General features: G+C 37.8%; 1 long non-coding RNA gene across 8 annotated transcripts in view; it reads left to right on the top strand.

Moving 5' to 3' along the window:
* LOC118351967 (uncharacterized) overlaps positions 1-22,778 on the top strand; it is an 839,933-nt gene that overhangs the window by 126,578 nt on the left and 690,577 nt on the right. The window lies entirely within an intron of this gene.

Consider the following 22,778-nt stretch of genomic DNA (forward strand, 5'->3'; position numbering starts at 1 on the left):
GCTTGAAGGATTGTCTTTCTAAGTCCATCTTGTAGGTGGAGGGAATCTAAGGACAAGAAATAATTTTTTAAAGATTTTATTTATTTATTCATGAGAGACACACAGAGAGAGAGGCAGAGTCACAGGCAGAGGGAGAAGCAGGCTCCATGCAGGGACCCCAATGTGGGACTCGATCCCAGGAGTCCAGGATCACACCCTGGGCCAAAGGCAGACGCTCAACCACTGAACCATCCAGGTGTCCCCTGGCTTGTCAATTTCTTCAACAAAATCTCATTGGTTATTACTGAGATTAAATTAAATCTGTGGATCCAGTTTGTGGAGCACTGCCATCTTGCTCTTAAGTGCTTTCTGGATCAGGATGATGATATATCTCAGTTTATTTAGGTCTTCTTTCATTTTCATTGGCAAAGTTTTGTAGTTTTCAGCATTCAGTTCTTGCACGGATTTAGTTCAATTTGTTTCTAAGTATTTTTATGCTGTGGAAACACAGTGAATTCCTTAATGTTTAATTTCCGATTACTCATTTCTAGTATATAAAAGTTAAGTTGATTTTGGCATATTAACCTATGTCCTAAGACTTAATTCACTTGTTAGTTCTAGTAGATTTTTTTTTTTTTTGTAGATTCCTTAGGGTTTTCTATGAACACAACTGCGTCTTCTATACATACAGTTCATTTTATTCCTTCCAATATTTGTGTTTTCAGTACTTTTTCTTGGCTTCTTGAACTGACTAGGTTTTCTATTCTAATACTGAAGAGAAGTAGGAGAACAGATATGCTTGCTTCATCCCTAATCTTGGCTAAAATTAATTGAACCTTTCATAATTGAGTATGAGGTTAGCTACAGGTTTTCATAGATGTCTTAAAGTTTTGAAACTTACCCCTCATTTCTAGTTTTGAAGTTTTTATCATAACTCATGTCAAATGTATTTTCTGCATCTATTGAAAAGATCATATGGTTTTTCTGTTTTATTTTATTAAAGATTTTATTTTTATTAATTTGAGAGAGAGAAAGAGCAAGCATGGAGAGAAAAGGAGAAGCAGATTCTCCTCTGAACAGAGAGCCCAATGTGGAACTCGATCCCAGGACCTGAGATCATGACCCGAGCTGAAGGCAGATGCTCAACCAACTGAGGCATCCAGGCACCTTGGCTTTTCTCTTTTATGATATTTATATGTTGAATTACATTGATTTTCAGATGTTAAACCAATCTACCATTCCAAGGATAGATACTACTTGACAATGTTGGGTTGTATTTGCTAAATTTTGTTAGGATTTTTGCACTCATGCTCGTAGAAGATTTTGGTTTATGGTTCTCTATTCTTGTGATGTTTTTGTCTGGTCTAGGTATCTTTAGCAGTAATTTTGGACATATAAAAAGATTTGGAAATATTGCCTTTCCCACTATTTCTGCATAGAATTGGTATTAGTTTTTCTTAAAAGTGTGATAGAATTCACCAATGGAGCCATTTGGACCTGGAGTTTTCTTTGTGGAAAGGTTTTTAAATTACAAGTTCAATTCTTTAATTGATATAGGGCATTCAAGTTTTCTATTTCTTCTTGGTTAAATTTGTGCTTTCTGTATTATAAGAAATTTATTCATTTCATTTAGGTTATTAAGTGTGTTACCGTATTAAGTTCATAAAATTTCACTATTATCCTTTCAATGAAAAATATTACTTTTTCAAATTGTAGGCTTTGTCAATAATGTAGGCTCTGTAGTGATATATCCTCTTTCAATGTGTATCTGTCTTTTTTTCTTGATTAGTGCAGGTAGGTACTTATTCATTTTACATGTGTTTGAGGTAACTAGTTTTGGGCTCTATAAACTTTTGTGTATTATTTTCTTGTTTTCCATTTCATTGATTTATTTCTTTATCTTTAATATTTTCTCCCTTTAATTTAGGTTCATTTTTCTCTGTCTACTTTTTTCAGATGAAAACTTAGATAATTTTTAGATCTTTAGTTCTAACATAGGCATACAGGTGTAAATGTCCCTCTAAACACTGCTTTGTTATATCTCATAAATTTTGATATATTGTACTCTTATATTTCTCTGCAATTTTTGAAATAGTTCTGGGTATTACTATATATCAGCTTCATATTTCACTTGCAAATGGTACTGTGTCACTTTCTATAAAATATTTAACATTTTTCAACTTTATAGATATATATTCTTTTCCTCATGCTTTTTTTGTTCTCATTTTTATTTATTTTTAAATTTAAATTCAATTAGCTAACATATGGTACATTATTAGTTTCAGATATAAATGTAGAATAGAGTTCAGTAATTTATCATCCCTCATGTTTTAGGATACTCTTTCATGGGAGGAAGAATTATTGCCCCTAAACATGACCATTCCTTACTCCCCATCCCTGTGCATATGTCATCTTCTATGACAAAAGATATTTTACAGATACATTTGAGGAGAGGACCTTATCTTTGATTATACTAGGAGGCTAAAAAAGGAGAGCCTGTCTCATCTGGGTCATAGAAATGAGATGGAAGAAGGAGGAGAAAAGATTTTAAAAGTGACTTAACCAGCCATTTCTTGGAAGATGGAGAAAGAAAGAGTTCATGAGACAAAAGAATGAAGGTGACCTCTAGAAGCTAGGAACAAGAATTAGCTGATAGCCAACAAGGAAACAGGGCCTCATTTTGAAAATGCAAGGAACAGAATTCTGCTAACACCTAAACAGGCAAGGAGAAATAAACTCCTTTAAAGCCTCCATAAAGGAACATATTCTGACACCCTGCTTTTACCCTTATTCGATTTCTGACCTAGAACTATAAAATGATATAGTTTTATTTTTAACCCACTAGAAATTGGTAATTTGTTACCAAAACAAATTAACTTCCTTTAGCGGTTATTTTAAGCACATTTATGTCAACATCAAATTCTATTAATTTTTTTTGTAAATATGTCTTTATTTTTCTCTCATTTTTGAACAATATTTTCTCTGATTGGAGAATTCTTGATTGACAAATTGTTTCAGCTCTTTAAAGATCTTATTCCAATTTCTTTTGGTCTCTGTGGTTTTCATGAGAAGTTAGCTGTTAATTAGATTGATGTTTCCCTTTATGTAATATCATTTTCTCTTGCTGATAATAAGATTTGTCCCTTGTCTTTGGTTTTCAACATTTGACAATAGGCTCTGACATGGTCTTCTCCATTTTTATTCTGCTTGATGATCTTTATATATTTTGTATGAGATATATTTTATCTTTTTCAAATATTACTTTTTCAAATATTTTTGTCTATTCTGAGATTCCAGATAAACATAAGTTTGGCAATTTGATATTATCTAGGAAGTTCCTGAGGGTAATTCCTATTCCTAATTTATTCCTAAATAAATTCCTATTTATTCTCTCTTGTTCACTTACTCTTTCTTATGTTGTATTTATTTGGTTGTGAAGTCCATCCAGTAATTTTTTAAAATCTCACACATTGTATTTTTTAATTCTCAACTTTTCATTTGACTCTTCTTTATGTTTTCTATTTCTTTATTGGGAATTACATTTTTTTCATTTATTGTAAGCTTATTTTGTTTGGTTTTATTTTGGATAATAATACATGATAGTAATCTGTCATGTTAATAATTATTTCATATTAATAATTTATTGTTCCATAATTCCAGCATCTTGTTAATTTAGGAATCATACAGTCTCTGGAGAATGTTCTATGTTTTCTTGACTCTTCAAATGTCACATAATTTTGGATCATAGCCTAGACAATATGAATGTCAGGTTGTGGATATTCTGGGTTCCATTATTTTTTCTCCAGCCAGGATTGTTTCTTTTGTTTTATTGGGCATTAAAATGGATGCAGATGTGAAATGAAAACCCTGCTTCTTAAGTGGTTGCTCTGATCTCACTTCAGATATTTAACTCTTGACTCAGTTACATTACATCTGGACTTTTTTTTTTTTTCCCCATCTGGACTTTTCCTAGTCCCGACCTCGGTCAGAGATGTGGAGAGATAAAAATGGGTAATCCTTTCTGTCTTTTCTTTTAGGATTTCACTATTGTTTTCAACACCCATATTTTACCTGGCTTCAGTTGTCTAGTTACTCAGGCAAGTAGGCTCTATTTTTTTAAGTCAGCATCCTACTATACCAAATGCACTTCCCTAGACTGAAAACCATAAAGTTGGGAGCTTTTATGCACATCTTCTCTCCTCTTCCTCTGAGTGTGTACTGTCAAAATCTGTCCACCTTTATTCAACTTCTAGTTCCTTCATACAGTTGCTTTTTATATTATGTCCAAGTTTTTTGGTTGTTTCTTCAGGAAAATACTTTGGTAGTTTATTATATCATCATTTCTGAAAGCTGAAGTTAATAATAACTTTTTTAAAAAGACTTGATTTATTTGTTTGACACACACACACACACAGAGAGAGAGAGAGAGAGCACAAGCAGTGGAGTAGCAGGCTGAGAGAGAGGGAGAAGCAGACTACCTGCTGAGCAGAAAGCCTGATGCAGGGCTCAATCCCAGGACCCGGGATCATGACTTGAGCCAAAGGCAGATACTTAACCAACCGAGCCACCCAGGCACCCCTAGTCAGAGCATTTTGACCAACTCATTCATAGTTCATATGGGAGATTTTTAGTAATTTCAAAGATTAACATAATTTATAGCTAACTCATTCATTACATGTTTTTATGCCTCTAATAAGTTCCAGCTATGTTGAAGGAGTTGTTTTCAATTGTGAACATTTGACCCTGCTCCCTTCTCTAATGGAATTTCAAAACTAGTGGAGAAGACAGATATTAAAAGCAATGAAAATCTAATGCAAAATCTAATCTAATGTGAAAATCTAATGTGAATGTTGTCGTAAGTGGAGTTACAGGGTGCTGTGGAAGTAAATAGCGAAATTCTCTAACTCTTATAACTCTAGAGTTGGTCAGTGAGACTTTCCTGAGAAAATGAGATTTAAGATGAACAAAGGGTAGGAATTGAAGTCAGATAAATAGAAATTAATTTGCATGTTAGAAAGTATTCTGGGGAGTGTTTGGAGAACTATTTTAATGAATGATGGGATATAAGGCAAAAGTAGAAAGAAGAAAAATAGGGAGAAGGTACAACAATCTGGGTGATGATATCTTAGAAGAGGTGGTGATTGTGGGATGGGAGAGACTTAGAAAATATTTGAAACGTATTTAGGAGATAGAATTAAATAAGATCTCATGATTAGTTTAATAAAGAAAGTCAGAGAAAGAGAGAGAGAAAGAGAGAGCCATCAAAGATAACTCCTAGATCTGGTTTGAACCTCTGAATGGATGATGGTACTTTTAATTGAGATAGGGCATGCTGAAAGAAGAATATAATAAGAAATAAAATAATATTTTAAATTCACTTTGTGACTTTGGAAATTAAGGTACTTATATCAAAAGTGAAATATTCAACATATATTTGGGTATGCATAAGGGGATTCTTAACTGAAAGGATCACTCTTTTAAAAAAATTCCAGTATGGCTAACATGCAGTGTTATATTAGTCTCAGGTGTACATTCAATAATTCCACATATTACTCAGTGTTCATTGTGATAATTATACTCTCTGGCAATCGTCAGTTGAGTTACCTAAGTTCTTATATATTTTAGGTACTAACCCTTTATCAAATAGGTCATTTTCAAACATCTTCTCCCATTCAGTAGGATGTCTTTTAGTTTTGTTTATTATGTCCTTTGCTGTACAGAAACTTTTATTTTGATGTCATCCCAATAATTTGTTTTTGCTTTCATTTTCCTTGTTTCAGGAGACATATTTAGAAAAATGTTGCTGTGACTAATGTCAGAAAAATTACTGCCTCTGCTGTCATCTAGGATTTTTATGGTTTCAGGTCTCACACATTTAGGTCTTTAATCCATTTCGAGTTTATTTTTTGTGTATGGTGTGAGGAAGTGGTCCAGTTTCATTCTTTTGCATGTAGCTGACCAGTTTTCCCAACACCATTTGCTGAAGAGACTTGCCTCCTTTGCTGAAGATAAACTGACCATATAGTTATGGGTTTATTTCTGGGCTCTCTGTTCTGTTCCATTGATCTGTTAACTTTTGTGCCAGTACCATACTGTTTTGATTACTACAGCTTTGCATTTTATCTTGAAATCTGGGATTGTGATACTTCCAGTTTTGTTCTTCATTTTCCAAGACTGCTTTGTCTTGTTGGGGTCTTTTGTGATTCCATGAAAATTTTAGGATTTTTTTTTCTAGTACTGTGAAAACTGCTGTTGGTATTTTGATAGAGATTGCATTAAATCTGTAGATTCCTTTGTGTAGTATAGACATTTTAACAATATTGTTCTTTTAATCCATGAATGTGGAATATCTTTCCATTTGTTTGTGTCATCTTCAGTTGCTTTCATCGGTGTTTTATGGCTGTCAGAATACAGGGCCTTTACCTTGGTTAAGCTTATTTCTAGGTATTTTATAGTTTTTTGGTGCAATTATAAATGGAATTGCTTTCTTAAATTCTCTTTTTGCTACTTCATTATTAGTATATAGAAATGCAATGGATTGCTATATGCTGATTTTGTATCCTGCAGCCTTACTGAATTTATTTCTCAGTTCTGGTAGTTTTTGGGTAGAATCTTCAGATTTTGTTATATATATAGTACCATGTCTGCAAACAGTGAAAGTTTTACTTCTTCCTTACCCATGTGGGTGCCTTTTATTTCTTTCTCTATTCTGATTGCTGTGGCTAGGACTTCCTGTATTATGTTGAATAAGAGTAGTGAGAGTAGACATCCTTGTTATGTACATGATCTTAGGGATAAAGCTCTCAGTTTTTCACCATTGAGTATTATGTTAGGTGTGTTTTTTTCATGTATGATTTTTTTTATATTGAGGTATATTCCCTTTAAACCTACTTTGCAGAGAATTTTTATCACAAATAGATGTACTTTGTCAGATGTTTTTTTCTGCATCTATTGAAAGGATCATATAGTTTTAATCCTTTCTCTTATTGAAGTGATGTATCATTGATTGATTTGTGGATATTGAACCATCCTTCCATCCTGGGACTAAATCCCATTTGATTATGGTGAATGATTTTTAAAAAAATATTTTATTTAAATTCAATTTGCCAACATATAGCATAACACCTAGTTCTCATCCCATCAAGTGCACTCCTTAGTGCTTGTCACCCAGTTACCCCATCCCCCAACCCTCATTCCCTTTGCAACCTTTTTGTTTGTTTGTTTCCCAGAGTTAAGAATCTCTCATGGTTTGTCTCCCTCTCTAATTGTTGTGGTGAATTATTTTTTTAAATGATTTTGCTGTATTTGGTTTGTGCCTATATTGTTGAGGATTTTTGCATCTGTGTTCATCAGATATATTGGCCTGTTTTACTCTTATCTGGTTTTGTATCAGAGTAATGCTGGCTTCACAGAATGAGTTTGGAAGTTTTCTTTTCTCCTCTATATTTTGGAATAGTTTGAGAAGAACAGGTCTTAACTCTTTTTAAAAATGTTTGGTAGAATTCACCTGTGAAGGTGTTTGGTCCTGGCCTTCAGTTTTTGGGGAGGGCTTTTCATTACTAATTTCATTGTTGGTAATTGGTCCACTCAATTTTTCTATTTCTTCCTGATTCAGTTTTAGGAGATTTTATGTTCCTAGGAATTTATCCATTTCTTTTAGATTGTCCAGTTTGTTGGCATATACTTTTTCATAATATTCTCATACTACTTTGTGTTTTTGTGGTGTTAGTTGTTATTTCTCTGTTTCATCTCTTATTTTATTTGAGTCCTCTCTCTCTCTTTCTTTGGTAATTCTGGCTCAGGGTTTATGAATTTTGTTGATCTTTTCAAAGAACCAGCTCCTGCTTTCATTGATCCATTCTATTATTTTTCTAGTTTCTATTTCATGTATTTATGCTTTAGTCTTATTATTTCCTTCCTTCTACTGGTTTTGGTTTTTGTTTGTTCTTCTTTTCTAGCTAGATCCTTTAGGTGCAAGGTTAGGTTGTTTATTTGAGATGTTTCTTGCTTTTTGAGGTAGGCCTGTATTACTACAAAGTTTCCTCTAAGAAAAGCTTAGAAAGCATCCTCAAATTTTGGACCAGTGTGTTTTCACTTTCATTTGTCTTCATGTATTTTTTAATTTCTTCATTGATTTCTTGGTTGCCCTATTCATTACTTAGTAGCATAATACTTAACCTCCATTATTTGTGTTCTTTATAGTGTTTTTCTTGCGGATGATTTCTAGTTTCATAGCATTGTAGTTAGAAGAGATGCATGGTATTATTTCAATCTTTTTGAATTTGTAGAGCCTTATTTTGTGGCCTAAGATGTGATCTATTCTGGAGAATGTTCCTTGTGCACTTGAAAAGAATGTGTATTCTGCTGTTTTAGGATGGAATGTTTTGAATATACCTATTAATACATCTGGTCCAGTGTGTCATTCAAAGCCATTGTTTCCTTGTTGATTTTCTGTTTGGATTATCCATCAATTAATATAAGTGATGTATTAAAATCCCCTGCTATTATTGTATTATAATCAATTACATCATATATGATAGTTATGAGCTGCTTTATGTATCTGGGTGCTCCCATGCTGGGTGCATAAATATTTACAATTGTTATACCTTCTTGTTGGAGGCTCCTCTTTATGATTATATAATGTCTTTCTTTGTCTCTTTTTACAGTGTTTGTTTTAAAGTCTACTTTGTCTAAGCAGTTTTCTCTTCACATTCATATGCATGATAGATACTTTCCATCCCTTCACTTTGAATCTGCATGTGTTTTTAGGTCTGAAATGAGTCTCTTGTGGGCAGCATATAGTTGAGTCTTACTTTTTCATCCATTCTGTCACTTTATGTCTTTTGATTAGGGCATTTAGGCCATTCACAGTCAAAGTAATTATTGATAGGTATGTAATTTTGCCATTTTGTTACTTGTTTTATGTTTTTTTTTTTTTTGTAGTTTTTCTCTATTCCTTTCTTCTCTCATTCTCTTCTCTCATATTTTGTTGGCTTTCTTTAGTGACATACTTAGATTCTTTTCTCTTTATTTTTTGTATATCTATAACTGGTATTTGATGTGTGGTTACCATTAGGTTTGTATATAATGTCTCTGTATATAACAGTCTATACTAAGTTAATGGTTGCCTAAGTTTAAACCTTACATTCTTTACTCCGCTCTTCCACATGTTTTAGATATATGGTGTCATACTTTACATCCTTTTATTTTGTGAATCCTTTGACTGATTTTTACAGTGTTTGTGCTTCCTATTTTTCTTCCTTTGACTGACAGTCTTTCCTATCAACTCAAAGAGTCTCCTTTAACATTTCTTGTTACATTTCTTGTAACATTAAAAACATTTCTGATTTAATGGTGATGAAGTCCTTTAGCTTTAGTTTGTCTGAAAAACTCTTTATCTCTCCCGCTATTCTGAATGATAGCCTTGTTGTATAGAGTATTCTTGTCCACAAGTGTTTTCCCTTCAGCACTTTGAATATATCATGGCACTCCCTTCAAGCCTGCAAAGTTTCTGCTGAAAAATCCACTGATAGCCTTATGGGGTTTTCCTTGTATGTAACTGTTGTCTTTCCTCTTGCTGCTTTTAAAATTATGTTTCTATTATTACTTTTTGCCTTTTAATTACTACATGTCTTGGTGTGGGCCTCATTGGGTTGAATTTGTTGGGAGCTCTCTGTGCCTCTTGGATCTAGATTTCTGTCTCCTTCCTCAAATTTGGGAAGTTTTTAGCTATTATTTCTTCAAATTAATTTTCTACTCCCTTTTCTCTCTCTTCTCCTTCTGGGATCCCTATAAAGCAAATGTTATTATGCTTGACGGTGTTCCTAAATTCCCTAAGCCTATTTGCATTTGTATTAATATTTTTCTTTCATTTATTCAGCTCAATCACTTTCCATACTCTGTCTTCTAGGCCATTGATCTTTTCTTCTGCTTTCTCTAGTCTGTTATTTATTCCATCTACTGTATTTTTTTATTTCAGCTGCTGAGCTCTTCATCTCTGATTTCTTCTTTTTTATTTATTTATTTTTTTAAAAATCTCATTGTTAAGGGTATCACTGAGGTCCTTTATTTTTCCCTCTAGTGAGTATCCTTGTGACCATTACTTTATCTTATCTGTCAGGCATTTTAACTTATTTCTGTTTCATTTAGGTCTCTTGCTGTGATTTTGTCCTGTGCTTTCATTTGGGACCTATTCTTCAGTTTTTTCATTTTGTCTAATACTGTGTCTGTTTCTATATGTTAAGAAAGTCAGCTATGACTCCTACTCTTGAAAGTCATGGCCTTCTGAATAAGTAGTGCCCTGTAGTGCAATGTCTCCTATTTACCAGAATCTGGCATTTCGAGGGTGCTTCCTGTGTGTATTGTGTGTGCCCTGGTGTTGTGGTTGGGCTATGTTTGCCTTCAGTCCAGTCATCTATAATAGTTCTCTTTGCCTGTTGTGAGCAAGGTTTGCTCTCTGTGTTGCTAGTGGGCCAATCTGGGACTGCCTTGGGATTGACTTGAATTGGACTAGGCGTTTTCCAGAAATGTGGTAGCACTGAACTGCAGGGTTATCCCCTGAGAAGCTTTAGTTGGTAGATGGGGCCTGCAGTAAGACTAGATGTTATCCCCTGAGAAGCTTTGGTTGGTAGATGGGGCCTGCAGTAAGACTATGTTATCCCCTGAGAAGCTTTGGTTGGTAGATGGGGCCTGCAGTAAGACTAGATGTCTGCAGGGTCCACAGTCAGACTGGTGTGTGTGGTTATCTTCCCCTTAACAACTCCTCTCCATGGGGCAGGGGTTGCTTTGGTGTGGTATTGGCCTCTGTCAGGGTGGCTTGCACACTGTCAGTCTTGTAGCCCTACTTCTGGACAAGAGTATATTGGAGAGGGCAGGTCTGCAGGAGAATGTGGGGGCAGGGCATGAGAATGTTAGCAAGGTTTGTGTTGTCTTTTTGAAGGAGAGGACCTGCAGCCGCAGGGATTGAAGCTGGTCAGGTTGGTTGGGGTGGATCTGCAGAAGCATGTAGGGTGGGATGCATGGTGTTAGCTAGGCTTACATGAGTCTGCTGTGGGAGGGACCTGGAGCCAAAACCTGGCTGTAGAGGACATGTCTGCAGGGTGACATGAGGGTAGGATGTGCTGTGAAGTAGTTAAGTAGCAAGTGTTGTTACTGTGCACTGGTTCCTGCAAGTGTTGGGGGTCTAGGTTGGGAGTGTGAGGGAAGGAAATGGCCCCTGCTCGCTCCTTTGTTCCTGTGACATCTCCCAGTGATCTCTGCCCCTTTGTCACATGCTCTGAGATTAGTACACAGGTCACTCTCCTGTATACTCCAGGCATTTTCCAAGCTGCTGCTTCTATGCTGTATCTCTGCAGGGCTGTTTGTTATGCTATCTCTTTATGGGCAGGGACTCAGTTTCCTTTGCCCTCTTGGCTCTCCCAGAGCCCAGCTCACTGATTTTTTTTAAAGTTCTAGGCATAAGCCCTGCTCACTGTAAAAACTCATAAAATTTGACCCCTCTGGTTTTCAAAGCCAAATGTTACAGAGATTCATCTTACCTGTGTGGGCTACCTGGTGTGAGAGTCTGTTTCTCTTCCCTTTCCACATTCATGGTGTCCCTCCCTCCGGGGGACTGTCCCTGGCTCTGCTCCTGACTATGCCTGTGTATGTCATACCCTCTTCAATGTGGCCTCCTCTCCACATTTAGTTGCAGAGAATCTGTTCTGCCAGTTTTCAAGTTATTTTCTGGATAATTTACGCTGATGTGGGTGTTATCTAGTTGTATCATTGGGAGGAGGTGAGCTCAGGGTCCTCCTACACCACCATCTTCCCCGAAAATCCTGAAAACTTCACTCTTGGCATCCTCACTGTCTCTTCACTGATAAGGCTGATTTATCTTGTTGATAAATTTTTTTAGAAAGACTTGAGCTTGCTGAGGTCACAGGTATTCAGGACATAGATGTGGTCTACCATTTAAGTAGCTTTGGACTAGATCCCAGCTGTTAGGGTTCATCCTACTCTGCCTATGAGTGGATGAATAATTATGTCTGTTTTTGGAGCAATTTAGGGATCCCAACTAAAGCCATGGTCCCTCATCAGGTTTACCAATATACTAGGCACTACAATAGGGATTGGTCTTCTCTTATGTCTATTTTTTCATTGGTTCTAAACTCAAGCATGGAAGATAGGGTGGCATTTATTGGTGCTCCCTAATCTATTTTTTAAAGATTTATTTATTTATGAGAGACACACACACACAGAGGCAGAGACATAGGCAGAGGGAGAAAAAGGCTCTTTGCAGGGAGCCCAATGTTGGACTCAATCCCAGATCCCGGATCACACCCTGAGTCGAAGGCAGATCCTCAACCGCTGAGCCACCCAGGCATCCCAAGTGCTCCCTAATCTAAACAAATATATAATAATATCTTATCATTTTCTACATGAATTGCCTGAAACTTGCAGGAAGTTGGATATTTTTTCCACATTTGCACTGATAATAAATGACACAACTTGGATTTGAATCAAGTTTATTGTTCTTTCAAAACTTTTCTTTTTCAGTACTTCATACCACAGTGGATCAAGAGAGTGGGAATGGTGAAACTTTACTCTTTGCAAATGAGTTTTGGGTAAACTGATTAGCTGTCACCTAGCAGACAAGTCAATTTGGGTATTCTATCATTCAATGGGCTGAACATAGGAATCAAAGAAAATAATTTTAGCTCTTTGCTGCATCTCAGAAACCTTTATAAGTTTGGCTATGAATTATACATGACAAAGCATCTCTGTGTAATGTTTATAGGATCTTTCTATCTACACCTCCACCTTTAGTCATTTCTTTCATTTGAATGTCAAGAGGGTCATCTGAACTCAATAAAGAGCACATGGAAATGGTGGATCTGCTTTTTGTCACTAGAGGTATCACAGGGTGTTGGTAGTTGAAAAGAATTTCCCCTTGAATTAAACTTTAGCCTCCTAGAATTAAGTTTCAGAGTAATTCATTAGAGTATGTTATGGGTATCATACAACTTATTAGAGTATCTTAAATGAAGAGTGCATTAAAGTGGAAAGAACATGCATGCTATTGGCAAGTAGCTCAGGTTGTGCCTGTATGGCGATGGTCAAGATATTTGACTTCTCTGACCTTTAGTTTCTTCATTCAGAAAATGGGAGGCAATGCCACTGCATTGCTTAAAATGTTTTGTTATAATTTAGTTATTGGATATGCCTGTGGCAAAACTGCTATTTTGTTGTGGAAATTTCAAGATCAATTTTTATGCTTGCCTGCTTTTAAAGCTATCTCTGCCCTGTTGAAATTTTTTAGTGACTGTCTCATTAGGGGTGAATCCATAATGGTACACTCAAGAGTCGATTGTAAACCCAGAAGACAGACTGGTTACACAAGATGACAGGGTTTTGCAGAAGCCACTGGAGGATTGTCATGGTATGGAGGCAGCCTGGCTCCAGCTGCTGGAATTGGAGATGCCTTGGGCAGTTACTGTCTCTGTGACCTTGTACAGGTGTCTATTCTCTCTCTGCTTAAGATTCCTTGTCTGTAAAACGAGGATAATACTATCACTTTCCTTATTAGATTGTTGTAATGATCAAATAAATTAGTAGGTATAAAACAGTGATGTTAGTGCTTGGCACACACTAGGCATTATATAATTGTTTGAGATGGTGACGTCCATGGTGGTGATGATGACAATGGTGACGAGGAGATGATGGAACATTTCTCTTGTCTGGTTACAGGGTTCCTTTTTTTTTTTTTTCCCAGAGATGTTTCAAATGTTCAGCTAGTTTTCTTTGCAAAGTAGACTGAATGAGAAGCAAGTAAAATAAGAGAAGCCCGTGTGAGTTTTTAGAGATATCCTTGACTTTTGGCAGATGGGATTTGGGAGTAAACAGAGAATGGAGATGAACTGGGGATGTGCAGAGGCCTGTCCCGACTAACGGGAAAGTACGGCCACAAAGGACTGTTTCTGAAATAGGATTGCTTGTGGAAATGGCATATCTGAGGCAGCTTTACTATTAGTCAAGAAACCCCAGTGGCTGAGATGTGAAGGGACTTTGTTTGTTACAGGTCTCTCTACCCACAAAGAGAAGAGCCAGTAAATGAGGTATAGAGGCTTAAAGGCTTCCCTTCATTTCTGAGGGGTTCAGTTTCTCACTCAGCTTTAAGATCTTGGGCTTGTACAATGTGTGGCCTTGAGACCCAGGGGAAAACCCAAGTCAGCGGTGCTTGAGGAATTCGGCAGCTCAGAGCCTAGGGGACTCTGCACGGCTAATGACCCTCACAGAGTTGGTGCTCCCATGAGCCTTCCAGAACCACAAATCCTCTCTGTGAATTGGAGGAGAGTCAGAAACCTACATAGGAATTAATGAACCAAGGCAAACTTCACAGTGGCACGCTAAGTCAGAGGCCAGGGCAGAGGAAGTAGCAGCAGAACTCTAGGAGAGAATAAAAAAATGTATGGTAATCATTGGTGAGTGGAAATGGAAGTGGAGAGTGTTAGACGTTCCCCAACCTAATTCAACCACGATCCCTGGCTGCTGTGATTGTGGAGGCTTATATTGATTCAGGTCTTAGTCTGAAGACAAGTGGTTACCTCACCGTAAAGTTATTGTCTCTTAAACTTGAGAGGAAATGTGAAAAATCTATGTGTAGTTGTTTATATTCTTTATTAAAGATTTTTTTCTTCCCTTTTTGTAGGATAAGAGCTAAGTTAAATAGCTGGAGGAAAACATTTTAAAAAATCTACAAGTTAGGTTACATGGGGAGAGAATTTGGCAACTTGAAAGCATCATTTCAGGTAGCCTCTCCCCATCTGGGGCAAGTGATTCAACGTATCCTTCAGAGCAGAAGAGAATAAACAGGGTGAGAGACAGAGATCTGTTGAGAATAATAATCTTCCTTGGATCTACTGTCTTACCTTTGTTCCTCTGAGCCTTCAGCAGAACACCAAGGGTGAAAAGTTATATGCATTTTCTCTGCCAGTGTTGTGGGCAGAATGGGTGGGGGCAGCTCGCTCTGTGGTCCTGCATGTAGGTCACCTGCTATGCTTGCTTGTTCATGTTGGTCCTGCCATCTGTGTGTGTCAGGGTGAAGAAAGGTATATTCCAATATGCAGGTGCTAATAGGGTCTATGGCGAGCCCTTGGTTCCACTGTTCCTTCCCTTAGATAGGGTCACCAGATTGTTCTATGTGAGGTACAGGGCAGAAAAGTTTAAGCTATTGTTTCCCAAGAGTAGTACATAATTAAGCCTAGAGTGAGTGAGAACACAGGCACATAAATCACTTTATAACAGGGTCTCTCCTTTCCATGTCCAATTCAAGCATATATAGAGATTTAGCAGCCGCACAGCAACAGATACCACAGAAGGAAAGATTTTTAAAATATCTAATGCTAGGACAACTAATCAAATATTTGGGGCAATAATTAAATTATCTATGTTGATATACTAAACCAAAAATTAATTTCATGTGAGTTAAGTAATGCTATTAATTGAGTTCTTACTATGCATGCCATGTTATGTTTTCAATATATTATTTTATTTAATATTCATGACAACTTTTCATGATAGGTATTATTACCACTTAAGAGATGGGGCTGTCTCAGAAAGGGTTACTAAGTGCATAGGGGAAGGGCAGGGATGCTACACAGACCATCCCAGTGAAGAGTGAGCATACTGCACACCACAATGGACTTCCCCTAATGAAGCACACAGAGCAGTGGGATATTAAGCTGTCAGGTATTTATCCACTTGTGATTGGAAAGGATTTTTGTAAGTATAGTCATTGAAGAAACGATGAAAGAAAAAATGGAACAGAAAATCAAACATTTAAAACCAAAATCTAGAATCCTCTGTAATTTCAATTTTTTTGTCTTTATATATTTTTAAATTGAGGTTCAATTTACTAAGATAATAGTATAACACCCAGTGCTCACCCCATCAAGTGCCCCCCTCGGTGTCCATCACCCACCCACCTCCCCTTCCACTACCCCTTGTTCGTTTCCCAGAGTTAGGAATCTTTTGTGTTTTGTCACCCTCTCTAATTTTTCCCGCCCATTTTCCCTCCTTTCTCCTATAATCCCTTTCACTCTTTCTTATATTCCTTGTATGAGTGAAACCATATAATGATTGTCCTTCTCCAAATTTACTTACTTCACTCAGCCTAATACCCTCCAGTTCCATCCATGTTGAAGCAAATGGTGAGTATTCGTTCTTTCTAATGGCTGAGTAGTATTCCATTGTCTATATACCACACCTTCTTTATCCATTCATCTGTTGATGGATATTGAGGCTCCTTACACACTTAGGCTATTGTGGACATTGCCGCTATAAACATCGGGGTGCAGGTGTCCTGGTGTTTCACTGCATCTGTATCTTTTGGGTAATTATCCAGTAGTGGAATTAAGGAGTCAATCCCATTTACAATTGCACCCAAAAGCATAGGATACCTAGGAATAAACCTAACCAAAGAAGTAAAGGATCTGTACCCTAAAAACTACAGAACATTTCTGAAAGAAATTGAGGAAGACACAAAGAGATGGAAAAATATTCCATGCTCATGGATTGGAAGAATTAATATTGTGAAAATGTCTATGCTATCCAGGGCAATTTACACGTTCAGTGCAATCCCTATCAAAATACTATGGACTTTCTTCGGAGAGCTGGAACAAATCATCTTAATATTTGTGTGGAATCAGAAAAGACCCCGAATAGCCAGGGGGGTATTGAAAAACAAAACAAAACAAAACAATGCCAGGGGCATCACAATGCCAGATTTCAAGCAGTATTACAAAGCTGTGATCATCAAGACAGTGTGGTACTGGCACAAAAATAGATACACAGATCAATGAAACAGAATAGAGAACCCAGAAGTGGGCCTTCAACTCTATGGTCAACTAATGTTTGACCAAGCAGGAAAGACTATCCATTGGAAGAAAGACAGTCTCTTCAATAAATGGTGCTGGGAAAATTGGACATCCACATGCAGAAGAATGAAACTAGACCATTCTCTTACACCAGACACAAAGATAAACTCAAAATGGATAAAAGATCTAAATTTGAGACAAGAATCCATCAAAATCCTAGAGAAGAACACAGGCAACACCCTTTTTGAACTTGGCTACAGCAACTTCTTGCAAGACACATCCATGAAGGCAAGGGAAACAAAAGCAAAAATGAACTATTGGGACTTAATCAAGATAAAAAGCTTCTGCACAGCAAAAGAAACAGTCAACAAAACTGAAAGACAACCTACAGAATAGGAGAGGATATTTGCAAATGACCTATCAGATAAAGGGCTAGTATTCAAGATCTATAAAGAACTTATTAAACTCAACACCCAAGAAACAATCCAATCATGAAATGGGAAAAAGACATGAACAGAAATTAAAAAAAAAATTTTATTGGAGTTCAATTTGCCAACATATAGCATATCATCCAGTGCTCATCCCATCAAGTGCCCCCCTCAGTGCCTGTCATCCAGTCACCCCAAACCCCTGCCCACCTTCCTTTCCACTACCCCTGTTCGTTTCCCAGAGTTAAGTGTCTCTCATGTCATGAACAGAAATTTCACAGAGGAAGACATAGACATGGCCAACAAGCACATGAGAAAATGCTCCGCATCACTGGCCGTCAGGGAAATACAAATAAAAACCACAATGAGATACCACATCACACTAGTGAGAATGGTAAAAATTAACAAGACAGGAAGCAACAAATATTGGCGAGGATGTGGAGAAAGGGGAACCCTCCTGCACTGCTGGTGGGAATGTGAACTGGTACAGCCACTCTGGAAAACTGTGTGGAGGGTCCTCAAAGAGTGTAATTCCAAATTTAAAGCAAATCTGGCAATCCAGGGAAAATATTTGGAATATAGAAAGACAGACGAAGATTATAAGCTTTAGCATGTTCGATACACTTCAAAACTCCACAATAAAAAATCTCAGAAAAAAGGACAAGAGTCAAGAAAAAGGCAATTCAGAAAAGAAATGCAAATGAGCAGTATATATGAAAACATAATCAAATACAGTGAATTACAATTTCTCACCTTCGGACTGGCAACGATTTGAGAAAAGGTGTGGTGAAACAGGTATTCCCATATGCTGTTTATAGGTTGGTAAATATTTTAAAAAGTCTTTCTGGAAAGCCTCTTAAATATGGGAGAAAGCATAAAAGAGTTAAAGTGGTTTACATTTTGGATTCCACTTCTGAGGATGTCTTTTTTCTCCATGGAGATATGGAAAATCATGTATGAAGTAGAATGTTGAAGAACTAAATTTTAGTGCAGAATCCATTTTTTTGATACTTGTTATGTCATTGGACAAATGATTCAATCATTCTGGCACAGGTTTTCACCTGTAAAATGGGAATGATGCCAAGTGTCTGTGAGGATTCTATGACAATGCACATTAAAGAGCCTAGTGCATGGCAATTATATGGTCTAGTATTATTTTCTGTTGTTGTTTATAGTATTGCTGTTATTTTCCTCATAGTTTTATTTGTGAGTAAAAATAATGGAGACAAACATTTTGAAAGAAAAATAATATGAGTAAATCACCATTATAAATTCTAAAATGAGGCACCTGGGTGGTTTAGTCGGCTGTGTCTGACTATTGACTTTGGGCTCAGGTTATAATCTTGGGGTCCTGAGGATGAGCCCTGCCTGGGCTCTGCATGGGGTGTGGATCCTGCTTAAGATTCTTTCCCTCCTGGGGCACCTGGGCGGCTCAGTGCTTGAACGTCTTCCTTTGGCTCAGGTTGTGATCCCAAGGTCCTGGGATCGGATCCTGCATTGAGTTACCCAAGGGATCCTGCTTCTCCCTCTGCCTATGTCTCTGCATTTCTCTGTGTGTGTGTCTCTCATGAATAAATAAATGCAGTCTTAAAAAATAAATCTTTCTCTCCCTCCTGTACTCCTTCTCTCTCAAACAAAAGAAAGAAAAGAAAAGAAAAGAAAAGAAAAGAAAAGAAAAGAAAAGAAAAGAAAAGAAAAGAAAAAAAGAAAGCAGCTATCTTTGGTTATAATTTACATTGTACTCAAGGGAAATATACCAAAATGATAACATTGGTAATTAGCAGATGCTTGTATTTCTGTATCCTCTTCTCAAATTTTCCAGTTTTTCTTAAATGGAAATCTTCCTTTGGATATATTTTTAGCAAGGGAGCAAGGTGAGAAATCAGTCATACCAGGAGCATTCTGGAGCAGAGTAGATGGGCCAGGGAACAGCTGGGGTGGGGTGGGTGAAGTCTCTGAGGTGTGGGGCGACGTTAACTCCGTCAGGGTGTCTGTAGGTGGAAGCACACTCTGAAATTTGGATCTCCAGATATTGGTTCAATATTAATGAGAGAGGAGCCAGAACTTTGGTGCATTTATTTTCCATGAAGGACTGAAAGAGACCAAAGGGAAAGGAAAACACACTTTTAGAACAAGTCTCTGAATTCAGGATGTCAGGATAGATTGTGAGCAATCAAGAAATAGTTTTCAATTCTTACTGCGTACTCTATATTCTTAGCTGGGGTGGCGGTTAGATAGCCACGGCATGAGTCCTAGTCTTAAATTATTAGTACATATTGTCATGCTGTGACTTAAAAATCTAAAGCATCTAGCGAGTGAAACAGGAATCTCACACACACACTTGGATTTGGATTGTGAGGGGCAGAGGGAAGGAGTTGATGGTATGAAAACCATGAGGCATATCCTACCCACTGGGTCAAAAGCTAAATACTTCAGTGTCTAGTGGAAGATTCATGTTTGGATTGTTTTCAGTTATGGACACTATAGACATTATACAGTTTGAAATATGCTAATTTTTTAATACTTCCTTGGATGGAGCAGTCCTCTGATTTATCCAGATACATCCACTACCTTAGGAGGGACATAGGCAGGAAAGTTAGGGCAGAAATACAAAAAGAGACAGTTGGCCTATTCATATTTTGACTGAGAGGACGCCTGGGTGGCTCAGTGGTTGAGGATCTGCCTTCAGCTCAGGGTGTGATCCTGGAGACCCGGGATCGAGTCCCACGTCGGGCTCCCTGCATGGAGTTGCTTCTCCCTCTGCCTGTGTCTCTGCCCCTCTCTCTTTCTCTCTGTGTCTCTCATGAATAAAAAATAAAATATTTTAAAAAGAACAAATTTTGACTAAATGAAGTTTCTGGGGTCCGGAAGACCAGAGAGTCAATTATGCTGGTGCTTGCTGAAAGAAGAAGATTTTGCTGAATCTCCAAAATCTTCCTTTTCCAGATCCAGAGCACAACCTAGGAGACTCAGAGAATTTTCCTTAAGCTATGACATAGGAGGGGTTGAGGATGTGACCTCAGGAAAAGAGATCCATGCCCAGTGGACTGGCAAGAGCAGAGGGAAAGAGATGTTGAGATAGATTTGCCTGCAAAAGGACCCTGGGCCCCATGGCCTGGGTAGAGTTTGCAGGAGGCCTAGGAGTTCCCACATGCCTGGTGTTGGGGTGGAGTAGGTGGTTTAGGGAGGTGTCAAGAGTGCCAGTGACCAACGGACAGCCTTCGGGCCAGGAGGAAGAGGCTAGAGAGCATGGGGTGGCCATCATCGCAGCCTGAGGCACCTGTGTGGGGGGCTGTGGGCTTCAGAGGCACATCTGGCAAAGTGCCCATAAAGACCTGGTGGGGCAGTCAGGGGTCATCCCAGGACCACAGCTCAGGGGCAGCAGAGAAGGCCTCCCAGGAGCAGAAGGAGACCAACTCCCTGATAAGTGGAGCACAGCCCCAAGCCAGGGGCTCCTCACCTCGGGGAGTCACCGTGTCCCCCTGTACCAGCGAGGAGGGAGAGAGAACAGGAGGAGGGGAAAAATCCCCTGAGAGGTCACGAACCAGCTCTTACAGGGATTTTGAATTTCAAATTGGCAGATGATTTACCCATTGGATTAGTGGTTCTCAACCTTGGCTGCACATTGGAATCACCTGGGAAGCTTTTAAAAACTCCTTACGGCCAAGCCCAATTAAATTAGAATCTCTGGAGGTGGGATCCTGGCATTAGTATTTTAAAGAAATCTTCATATGATTAAAAAGTGCAGCTGGATCCTAGAACTGCTGCAATGAGGAAAAAGAAACTCGAAGGAGACTTCTAAATTGGAAGTTATCTTTAATTGGCCAGTTTCATTTACTTCAGTTTCCCCCACCATTACTGAAATTCTTAGATGATCCGGAGGGGGCTGGGATTATTTAAAGAAAAGACAGTTTAAAAAAGAAAAACAAAAAACAAAAAAAACCACCACTATATCGGAATTAAAAGTATTTTCAGCCCTGCTCCACATAATAAAAATAAGAGCTAAGACACACTGGGTGCTTATATTCGCCAGGCTTTAGGTTGAGTGTTCCGAACCTATTAATTCTTTAATGCTCATGACAACCTAGGAAGTAGGCGCTGCTAATATTCCTGCTTTAGATAAGGAGACAGTCATGGAGAGGTTAAGCAACTTTTCCAGTTGCTCCGTGAGTAAATGTTCGAGCAAGTATTCGCACCCAAACAGGCTGTCTGCAAAGCCCGTTCCTCACCCCACCAGCTGCTGCCTGGCATCACTCAAACAGCATGCCATGTCTTCCTAGGCTCCTACTGCTTGCCGGAAATAGCCTCTGCCCTCAATTTACAAAAACTGACTTAAGTTTTTCACAACCGTTGCTGTGAAGACTGCAATATTTACTTCTAATAATCTGTACTTCTGATAATGCTTCTAACGATTTATTTGGTAGAGGGGAGAGATCAGAGTGCACGTGCATGCCCGCAGGGGGTGGGGTGGGCAGAGGGAGAGGGAGAAGGAGAGAAGCCAACTCCCCACTGAGCTCGGAGCCCCAGACAGGGCTTGATCCCAGGACACTGAGATCACAATGGAGCTGAAACCAAGAGTTGCGTGCTCAACTGACCAACTTAGCCACCCAGATACCCCAACTCATAATCTGTGTTTGCTTATACCAACATTTATTAAAAATCAGTCAAGGTTCTAGAAAGAACTGTCACATATTCTGTCCTGGTCTTCATTTTTCATTCTTGCTATTTTTCCTTCTTTCAGAATATCTGATTATTCCTCACTACCTTTCCAGGATATTCAACACAAGTGCCACTGTCCTCTTGAAGCCTTTTCCCGTCCTGCGAAGGACAGGTGTCCTTGCCGTGTTGACTGACATTGCTCTTAACTTCTTTCAGCTCGTTCAGAAAACAGCCCATAGTACCTAGTATTACCCCAATGCTTCTCCCCATTCTTCTACTAAGTTTTTCTAGTAGGCTGATGCTAGTTTGCCTCCTTTTGATCAAGAACCATCTTATTTATCTTTGTATCTTTTGAATTATGAACATGTCTTATTCATATTCAAAATCGTATACTTTAATAAAATCATGAAAACAGTCATGCTTCATATCTAATATATACAGGGAAATCGTTCCACCTTAAAACAATAACTACTACAGATATAGACTAAAATGAGTTTTCAGTGGGATATATTGAATGGCAACCCTGACTAGAAAGGAAAAGTATAAGGTGAATAAGCAAAAATACGTATTTTTACTTTTCCTTTCTAGAATATCTTAAGGTATCCTCAGCTACTTAAAAATTGTGCATCTCTCAAAATAACATGCTTACAACTATTTGTCTTAAGCCTCTTTATGGGAAAAGACAATTTTGATTGAGGTGGGTTTTTTTGTCTTCCCATATTCTCATGATTTCATAGGCAGCATTGCAGAACTTTATTAAACAAATACACATTAAAAAGATTTAGTGGTAACCAGAGATATTTTGTTTTTCAAAATTTAAAGGGTCGTGTCTTTAACTGAACTATTTTATTTTATT

The sequence above is a fragment of the Canis lupus genome, chromosome 22, assembly GCF_003254725.2.
Source record: "Canis lupus dingo isolate Sandy chromosome 22, ASM325472v2, whole genome shotgun sequence".
NCBI classification, from domain to species: domain Eukaryota; kingdom Metazoa; phylum Chordata; class Mammalia; order Carnivora; family Canidae; genus Canis; species Canis lupus.